This window comes from Neofelis nebulosa, chromosome 1, assembly GCF_028018385.1.
Source record: "Neofelis nebulosa isolate mNeoNeb1 chromosome 1, mNeoNeb1.pri, whole genome shotgun sequence".
NCBI lineage: Eukaryota > Metazoa > Chordata > Mammalia > Carnivora > Felidae > Neofelis > Neofelis nebulosa.
In genome coordinates, this window is record NC_080782.1 from 217084163 (window position 1) to 217092254 (window position 8092).

At 45.4% G+C, this 8092-nt stretch overlaps 1 protein-coding gene across 7 annotated transcripts in view; it reads right to left on the reverse strand.

The window, feature by feature from the left end:
- ENOX1 (ecto-NOX disulfide-thiol exchanger 1) overlaps window positions 1–6599 on the reverse strand; it is a 579844-nt gene extending 573245 nt beyond the window's left edge. For all 7 annotated transcript variants that reach the window (XM_058684407.1, XM_058684417.1, XM_058684361.1 and 4 more), the window contains exon 1: window positions 6486–6599. The gene's annotated coding sequence lies outside the window, so the exon portion shown is untranslated. The remainder of the gene's footprint in view (window positions 1–6485) is intronic.
- Window positions 6600–8092: the final 1493 nt, after the last annotated feature.

Here is an 8092-nt window from a genome sequence, read left to right on the forward strand (position 1 = left end):
CCCTATGCATAAAAATAGTAGGTACAATTCTACTAGTGAAACTAAACACATAATTATATTAATATATATGTTATATTACATAATTATATTTAGAACCCAATGTATGCAATATACTCAGGAATCTCTCCAGGAAAGTATTATAGCCTTTTAACAGTATACACCTTAATACATTTTTCCCCCAAAAGGGAGTCTTGATAGAGATAGGCAAAGAGGGGACATGACTTGGCCCTGGTCAACAGATGTGGTAGCTCCCTCTCCCCAACCTGGAGTGACCCGAGGTCGGCCATGGGTGAGGTGTTTTTTAAAAACATAGCAGGACTAATTCTCCCACAGAAAAAGGGAACTCAGGAAGCAGTCTGCTGGAGCTTTGCTGATACGAAACTATTAATCAAGCCCTACAAGGGAGATAAACAGCTGGGTAGTGGTGGAAAGCTGAAGGATGTTTGAGACTAATTGGAAGCATGTTAAACTTTACCTACCTTGTGATCCTGCCATGGTTGTCCCCAGAGACACTATCACTCTCCACCTACTTCACAAGGATGGCACAGGACAAAGAAGAAAGACTTATTTCAATGTCACTGAACTCTTGGGATTATGACTTCATCCAATGACCAGAAATTTGGTACCTGGGATCTAGAATGGTAACTCTGGGCTCAATCCCTTAAGTGCAAAACAGTTGTTGTGGTTTTTAAGCTACTAAAAGTGCTCTCTTGCAAATGAGACCAAAGGAGAGGTCTGGCCACTCACAGTCACTAAAGACCTCATCCATGGCTTTTTTCCCACTGTTTGCGATGTTAACCACAGCCCCTTGGCCACATTCCAGTCTGGATAATTACACTGGGGCTAGCAAACCTCACCCTCTAGCTCCAACTAAATAAAGTATTCCTTTGGACTAGCTGCCATAACCTTTGTTCTGCTGCTGTGGGCTATTAAAGAGCTATTCTGTACTTAGGATGGCTGTATTTGTGAAAAATCAATACTCCTGGTATAACTTTCTACACTGACAAGAAGTATATTCCACAATATCTCACTGGCTAAGTTATTTTTTTTAATATAGTGCCAGAAACAATTAGAAAACTACGGTAATTTCTTCTCCATCTTCTCAACTTATACTATTCATGCAGACACCGACTAAAGTGTTTGAAACATTATATATACAAAAGGAGGGCAGGTGAATATTCCACAAAATAGGTACTGTGTGTCTACTACATGCCAGGCTCTATTGTAGGTACTGGGAACTGTCGTAAGGGTTGTGGGTTATGTTCTCAGCATAATTTGAAAATCTTACAAAGGGAATAATTCAATGAAATTCTTCCTATGCTATTATATTTCTGAAAATCTGAATATATACACTTTACTAAATATACCAGCATTACCATGCACAGAGCTCCCAATAAACACACTATTCCTGTCCACTCTTAGAAGAGTCTATAGGACCTTAAACTCAGTGTCTATGTAGGTATGTGTGTGGAAGGATATGTGTGTCTAAAAATAAGAAAATATGCTTTCTTGGCTAGCTTGGAGGGTAACAAATGGGATGCTGCCTATATATACGTATATATACCTATATACATATATATAAATATATATACACATGTATGTATATAGGTATATATATACATATACATATATATATATATGTATATATATACACATATACACATACATATGCTTGTTTTTAGCAATCATCCTATTAGTGTGGGTGAGAGTTTACATGTTATAATAGCGGAAACAGACATAAGGAAATTGAAAACATAAATATCTTTTGTTTAAAGTTTCTCTTTACTGTATGAAAAAAAACCCATAAATCAAGTCTTTTAGTGTCCTACTACAAGGATGAAAACAACAAAAGGGGTGAAATGTAAGTACTGTGTGTTTGCACATTCACATACACACACATTATCTTGGACTTGAAGATAGGATAGGGAAGTTAAATATCAAAATTCCAGAGAGTGAAATTAAATGCATGAATGACAGAATATTTAACATCCCACCTTGCAAAGAAAAATGGCTCAGAAATTTTAAAAAATAATAATAGCAATCTTGAAATTCCGATTAATCCTAGAGGATCCGAAACAAGTACTTGCCCTGGACAAACTATAACCAGACTGTGGAAAATAGTTTAAAAAATTCAGTGAAGTTCACTTGAATCTGCCAAATTATTATTCTGCTTGAAAATTCTCCTAGCTAGAACAAGTTAATAGCAGGCTTCCAAAACTAGGTTAAACATGCTCTAAATCAATTTATTCCCCCCTATAAATCTGCTAAAGTACATGCTTTTCTGGTGAAAATGGTTCTTCAATGGTACTTAATACTGTCACTTTATTGTTTCTCCAACCAGACCACTTCAAGTTTTTCTACTGCAATTGTTACATTAAAGTTAAATGCCTATCTTTGACATAAATAATAAACAATGAAATACAGATTCTTTAAAATAGCATAAGGAACCTCAAAATGTACCACACAGGCAATACATTTCCTAAGTTCAGAAGAAATGCCTAATGATGCATCTGTGATCCAAGTTTGCCACCCAGTAATTTATTCATTATCATCTTAGAGTTAAGAAACAATCGGCACGATTACATCTCCCACAGATACACGACTTGTCCTCCACCAACACGCTTCAGGTAGCATCTTTGGCAAGACAGCTTTGATAAAAGACTGAAATGAATATTATGTAGCGACACAGTCTGCCCCATGTACTTTAAAGAGCCCAAATCACTACACCAACAGTATTTCCACCACGTTGCAGACAGAAGACCAGAACGAGTGATTAATTAGCTGTAATGTTTAAACTCTCACTGGTATACAAGCTGACCAACACAATCTTCAATCTCATCCCTGTTTAAAATTCACTCAGAGAATAACAGATCATTAAAGATTGTCCGAAAGTATAAACAATTACCAAAGCAAGGGATGGGGTTTCCCCACTTGGGGGGAAAAAGACAGGAGTCCTAGGACTTTTTATATTGAAGGGAGAACACATGATATACAATGCCTCTAACACCATAATCTAGCCTGGTGTCAATACTGAATTTGTACTCCCAAATATTGCTGTATTTTCTAAGTATCCTTATTAGGATAAAAATCTTTTTTTATAAACTTTATGTAACTAAAGGACAAGAATAATTCCCAGGAGGAAATGGGGGAAACTTTCCAAATGTGACCCAAGGGAAGACATTCTAGAGATGGTTCTGTCACCAGGGTCAAGTCACATGACCTCACTGTGCCTCAGTGTCCCATGAAATTAAAGAATGAGGCCAGAGCACAAATCTCTAATTCCCTGCTAGCAGTGAAATCCAGCTATCTATTTAGGTGTCACGGAGAACTCAAGTTTTTGTAAAACCCCAAAAGCATCTGACAGCAGCAGAAAATGTGCTTACAGTGTCTAACGACTATAAAGGGAAGAATGAGAAGGGTCTAAACAAGTCACCCTATCTTGCATCTTTCAGTTTATACTAGGATTAAGAGGGCAACTGAAATTAGATGCTTCATTTCATCCCACAGTAACAATGTAATTCTTATGACAAAAAAATGTAAATACTCTTTTTTAAAAACATCCCCCAAAAGAAAGAGCTTCACCTGACTTGGAGGGCTTCGATGCTTGAGCTACAGTATGGGTATCAGGATGTGGAAGCAGCTGTCACTGCTTTGTTTTTCATTCACAGTAGGTGGTTGCCAAGCAACAAAATACTATTGTCTGTTTCCATGATCTATTGGCCAATTCTACTGGTAATAATGCTTTCTACAGTTTAAAACAGGGCCACCTTTCGGACAAGAAGAAACGAGAAACAATTTAAGAATGACAATAACACATATATAAATAAATACACTGAATGTACCCCAAAATGACGTGTATACATATATAGCTGTGTGGGTCTATACATACATATATTTTGCAGATATACATATGTGCGACTATATACATTCATCTTCTACCTACCTCAAAAGCCATCTAACTTTGATAGGCCAAAAACTAGAATCTAAATCCCTTGAAGGCAAATCAAAGTATGACCTAGAGATACAAAAACATAGTAAGACCTATTTTTTCAACAATAGCAATAATTTCCAGTTTGCCAGATGTATCACATCTGCCCCTTCCATACAAAGTCCTACAATCATAAAATCAATTTTGTCTACTTATATAAAAATAATATCAAATGGAAAACCTTCACTATCTATCTACCTTGGAATTACCTAACATATTTAACATGCTGTAGGACGTATTGAGTTTTTATGTGCTACCACTGCGTACAAAGATAATAATTGAAATGGGAAAATACTGTTGCTGCTTACACCCAAGAATCTTAAAATACATTCATTTTTAAAATAATTGAATTGTTCTCCTTGGAATAGCCTCATGTGATTCCCCACTTTGTTTTGATATGGGTCCCTGGGGAATAACAGTCATGCTATGTTACTCTTGCATATTTCACTAGCTTGCAAATAAAATAACACACAGTGTACTCAATATAAAGTTGTCAACATTAACTTGCATCAGTTGCTGTTTGTTTTGCATTGACAAGGCTTCTAAAGATAAGAATTACAATATTCTTAGATGTACAGACACAACATCAAAACGGCCTGAAGGAATTAAAGCTTGAAAATGCTAGAGGCAATCACGTTTTGAAATAAAGAGAAATCAGTATCATTTATACATAATTTATACATACATATATATATATATGTGTGTGTGTGTATGTATGTATGTATTGCTGCAAAGGACCTAAATAACGCCAGAACAATCTTTGGATTTTATGCAATGCTCATCCGTCTTCCTTCCCAATATTTCAAAAGCACTTTGCCTTAACTATTTAGTGCATCCCTCTAAAGGAGCTTTTAAGTTCACTTTTTGAAATTCATTGCCACTTGGAAATCTATATATTACAACAAAACGGGAATAAGCAAAATCCATTACATGGCTTGACATCATTACTATAAAGTCTCCTATCAAAAGGACAACGCCAGCAAAACAGAAACAAAGTGTGCTAATAATGAACTAAATATTATCGAAAATTACCCGTTTCTGGAACGGAGCCTTCTTCAGCAGAACCCACTCACCTCCCGGGAGTGCCCGTATGGGTTTCTCCTTCACATGTCACCCCATAAATGACCCAGTTGTTTTTTTCCCCTTAGCTTCCCAAGTTCACCCACCTTTGTCTTCCTTTATCCAAGAAACAATTTCCCTCCCACTTTCTCCATCTTCAGATCTCTTAGCCACCCATTACTTTCTCCAAACTACTGGACTCAAACTGCAGCCCAGTCTGCCACGAACCGTCCCCACATGCATTTGTTTCCCTCATTCTTCTAGATATGCTTTCCAAATCTCTACCACCAAACAAATGCAATACTGATAAAAGTAGGGTTTCAAGCCAGTTTTTGTTTTTGTTTTTGTTTTTTTGTTTTGTTTTTTACTTACAGGAGCAAAATATTGAGAGAAAAGGAGAAGAGTAGGAGTGTATTCGGAAGGAGAAGGGTGGGACACGGGGATCCTACCAACCCGGGCTTCCCCACCTGTCGACCCCACTTTCCCCATGTGCGCGCCGCGGGATGACAACCACAACACTCCAGAACCACCCCCTCCGGGAAGGAGGCGGGGTTACGCCTTCAGCCAATCAGGACCCGCGAACTCCGGGTGTCCAACCTATGGGGTGGCCGTGGCCGTGCAGGGGGAGGACGTGGGGTGGTCGGGGAGGGGCCGCATCCGTGGGAGGCGCGCACGTGTGGAGTCCAGAGAGGCAGGGAGGCGGAGAGGCGGCAGGCGTCCAGGACCTGAGGCGCGGACTCAGCACCCTGGCAGCCACCGAGTCCAGCTGCCCAGTGCCTCTTTTGCCTTCGACTCGGCGGGCCAGGACCTGCTCCCGCCGAAGAAGACACGTCCAAGGTGTCCGGGTTCCCCGTGTAAGGGGACAGTCACAAAATAACAACAGTACCTAGCGCAGACGAGAAGGGGAGTAAAGTTTCCGGCCCGCACCACAGCGGAGTCCGCCAAGACAGAGAGGACAAGTGATGCAGGGCGAGAGGGTGACAACCTGACAAGAAGAGGGTAGCGGGAGGGCTGCGCGAGCAGGGCACCGTCCCGGGTGCCGTGCAGGGGGCGGCGGGCGGCTGGGTGCGCTGTCCAAGGTGCAGGGGAGGTGGGAAGCGCGCGGCGGGCTCGGAGCCCAGAGCCAACACGGGCTGGCGGCGGCGGGGAGAGCAGGACACAGCTGTCTGGAGCGCCGGGCACCTCCAGGCTCGCAAAAGTGACAGGGCTGGAGCTGGTGTAGAGCGGGGAAAGGCGCGGGGGGCTGCGCGGAAGCCTCCACGCTTCCACGTACCCCTCCCCACCAGCCTCACCTCTAGCTCTATTCCCCTCCCCCTCCCGGGAGCCCACTCCCCTCCAAGCCTCCGTCCCGGGGCCATGGCGGGGGCGGGACCGGGGAATCCCGGCACCAAGCCCGGACACCCCAGGGATGCTGCGGGCCCCGGAGCTGCTTGCTTACCTGGATCCGCGATACCCGGAGCGGGGGCAGCCCGCCGCGCGGAGCCGGGAGCCGGGCGCTGGGCGCGGCGCGGCTCCTCCTCGCCTTGTCGTCCTCCTCGTCCGCTTCTCCCGGACTCCGTCCCGGACACGAAGCTGCAAGACGCGGCCCGGCTGCAGCTGCGGTTCCCTGTGCTGCCTCCGCCGCTGCTGCCGCAGACAGAGGACGCCCCGTGGCGACTGGAAGCCTGTGTGAGTAGCGGCGCCCGAGAGAGTGGGATCTGCTGGAGACTCCGCGGCTCGGGGCGCGCGGGCGTGCGCACGCGCGCCTGCGAGTGTGAGTGTGTGTGAGTGTGTGTGTGTGTGTGTGTGTGCGCGCGCGCGCGCGCGCGCCCACGGGGTGGGGGAGTCGCGAGGAGAGGGGGGGAGAGGCCAAGAGATGCTGGTAGGGACTGAGGCAAAATTCTTTGCCCCCGGAAATCCGTAAATCCGGCGAAGGAGGATCGAACGTGCGTCTCGCCGGGGGGAGCTGCCCGCGGGGCGGCGGCAGAGGGGGAAGGGAAGGAAGCGCCGCGCGCGGGCTCCGGATCCGAGCGGGTCTGAGCCGAGCGGAGCGCGCAGCCACGGATGCAGCAGAGGCGGTGCCCGTAGCCCTCGGTCGCGCGGCCCCCTCTAGGGAGGGGCCGAGTCGCTCTCTCCCGCCACCGCCGCCGCTGTCCGGACTTCTCGGCTAAGCGCGGAGGGACAGAAATCGGGACACCACGGTTGCCACTGCCACCTTGGAGGCGCTCGGCCCCTTAGTGGGCCGATCGGAGACCGGAGCGCACGTGGCCGACTACCGGCGGGAGTCGGCGTGTGCAAGCGCTGCGGGCGTGGAGTGGGCGGTGGAACACCACCGAGCGCGGCCCACCGCCTCGCCAGTGTAGGGATGCGGGCGGGGAGCAAGGGTGAGGTCAGTCGGGAGGGAGGTGAGCTTGCACGGTCCGGGGGGAAGGGAAGGCGCTTCTTACTCCAGGTAGAATGCTGCCTCTTTTCCTCCTCGGAGGCCACTTTTCCTCAAAGTTAATCCACTTCCCAGGTAAAAGTGCCTCTTTGTTCGGATTCAGCTAACTGTGCAGGATCAGAGCAGCGCCTTTTTGAAGTCAGGCTTGGCCAAGAAGGGGCCCTTGTGGCCAGCCTGGCGCCGCTCTTGGCCTGTTAACTCCCATACTCCTTCATTCATCCAAGCCACGTTGTGTATACCTTAGAAATAAAAATTTTAGACACATTTACATACCTTCTTCCTAAAAGACATAGCGTCTTTTCCATTTCTTGCTTTTCCAGTCCTTGCTTATTTTAAATTAGAAGTGCAATTTTATTCACCCAAGAATTTCTTGAAGGATCATAAGGTCTGAGTAATACTTGAAAATACCCTTCCTGGCGGGATTCCTCCACGCAGGGATTGTGTTTTGCATACTTTCGCATGCCCTCCAGTACTTCGCACAGTACCTCGTACATTGTGTGTTTTCTATAAACGTTGAATGAGTGACATTGTTTTTTAGCTTCACATATCCTGAAGGCAAAGACTTGGATGATGGGAAAGTCATTACCACCCCACTAGGCTTACTTGATTTTAACTTGCACCATTTC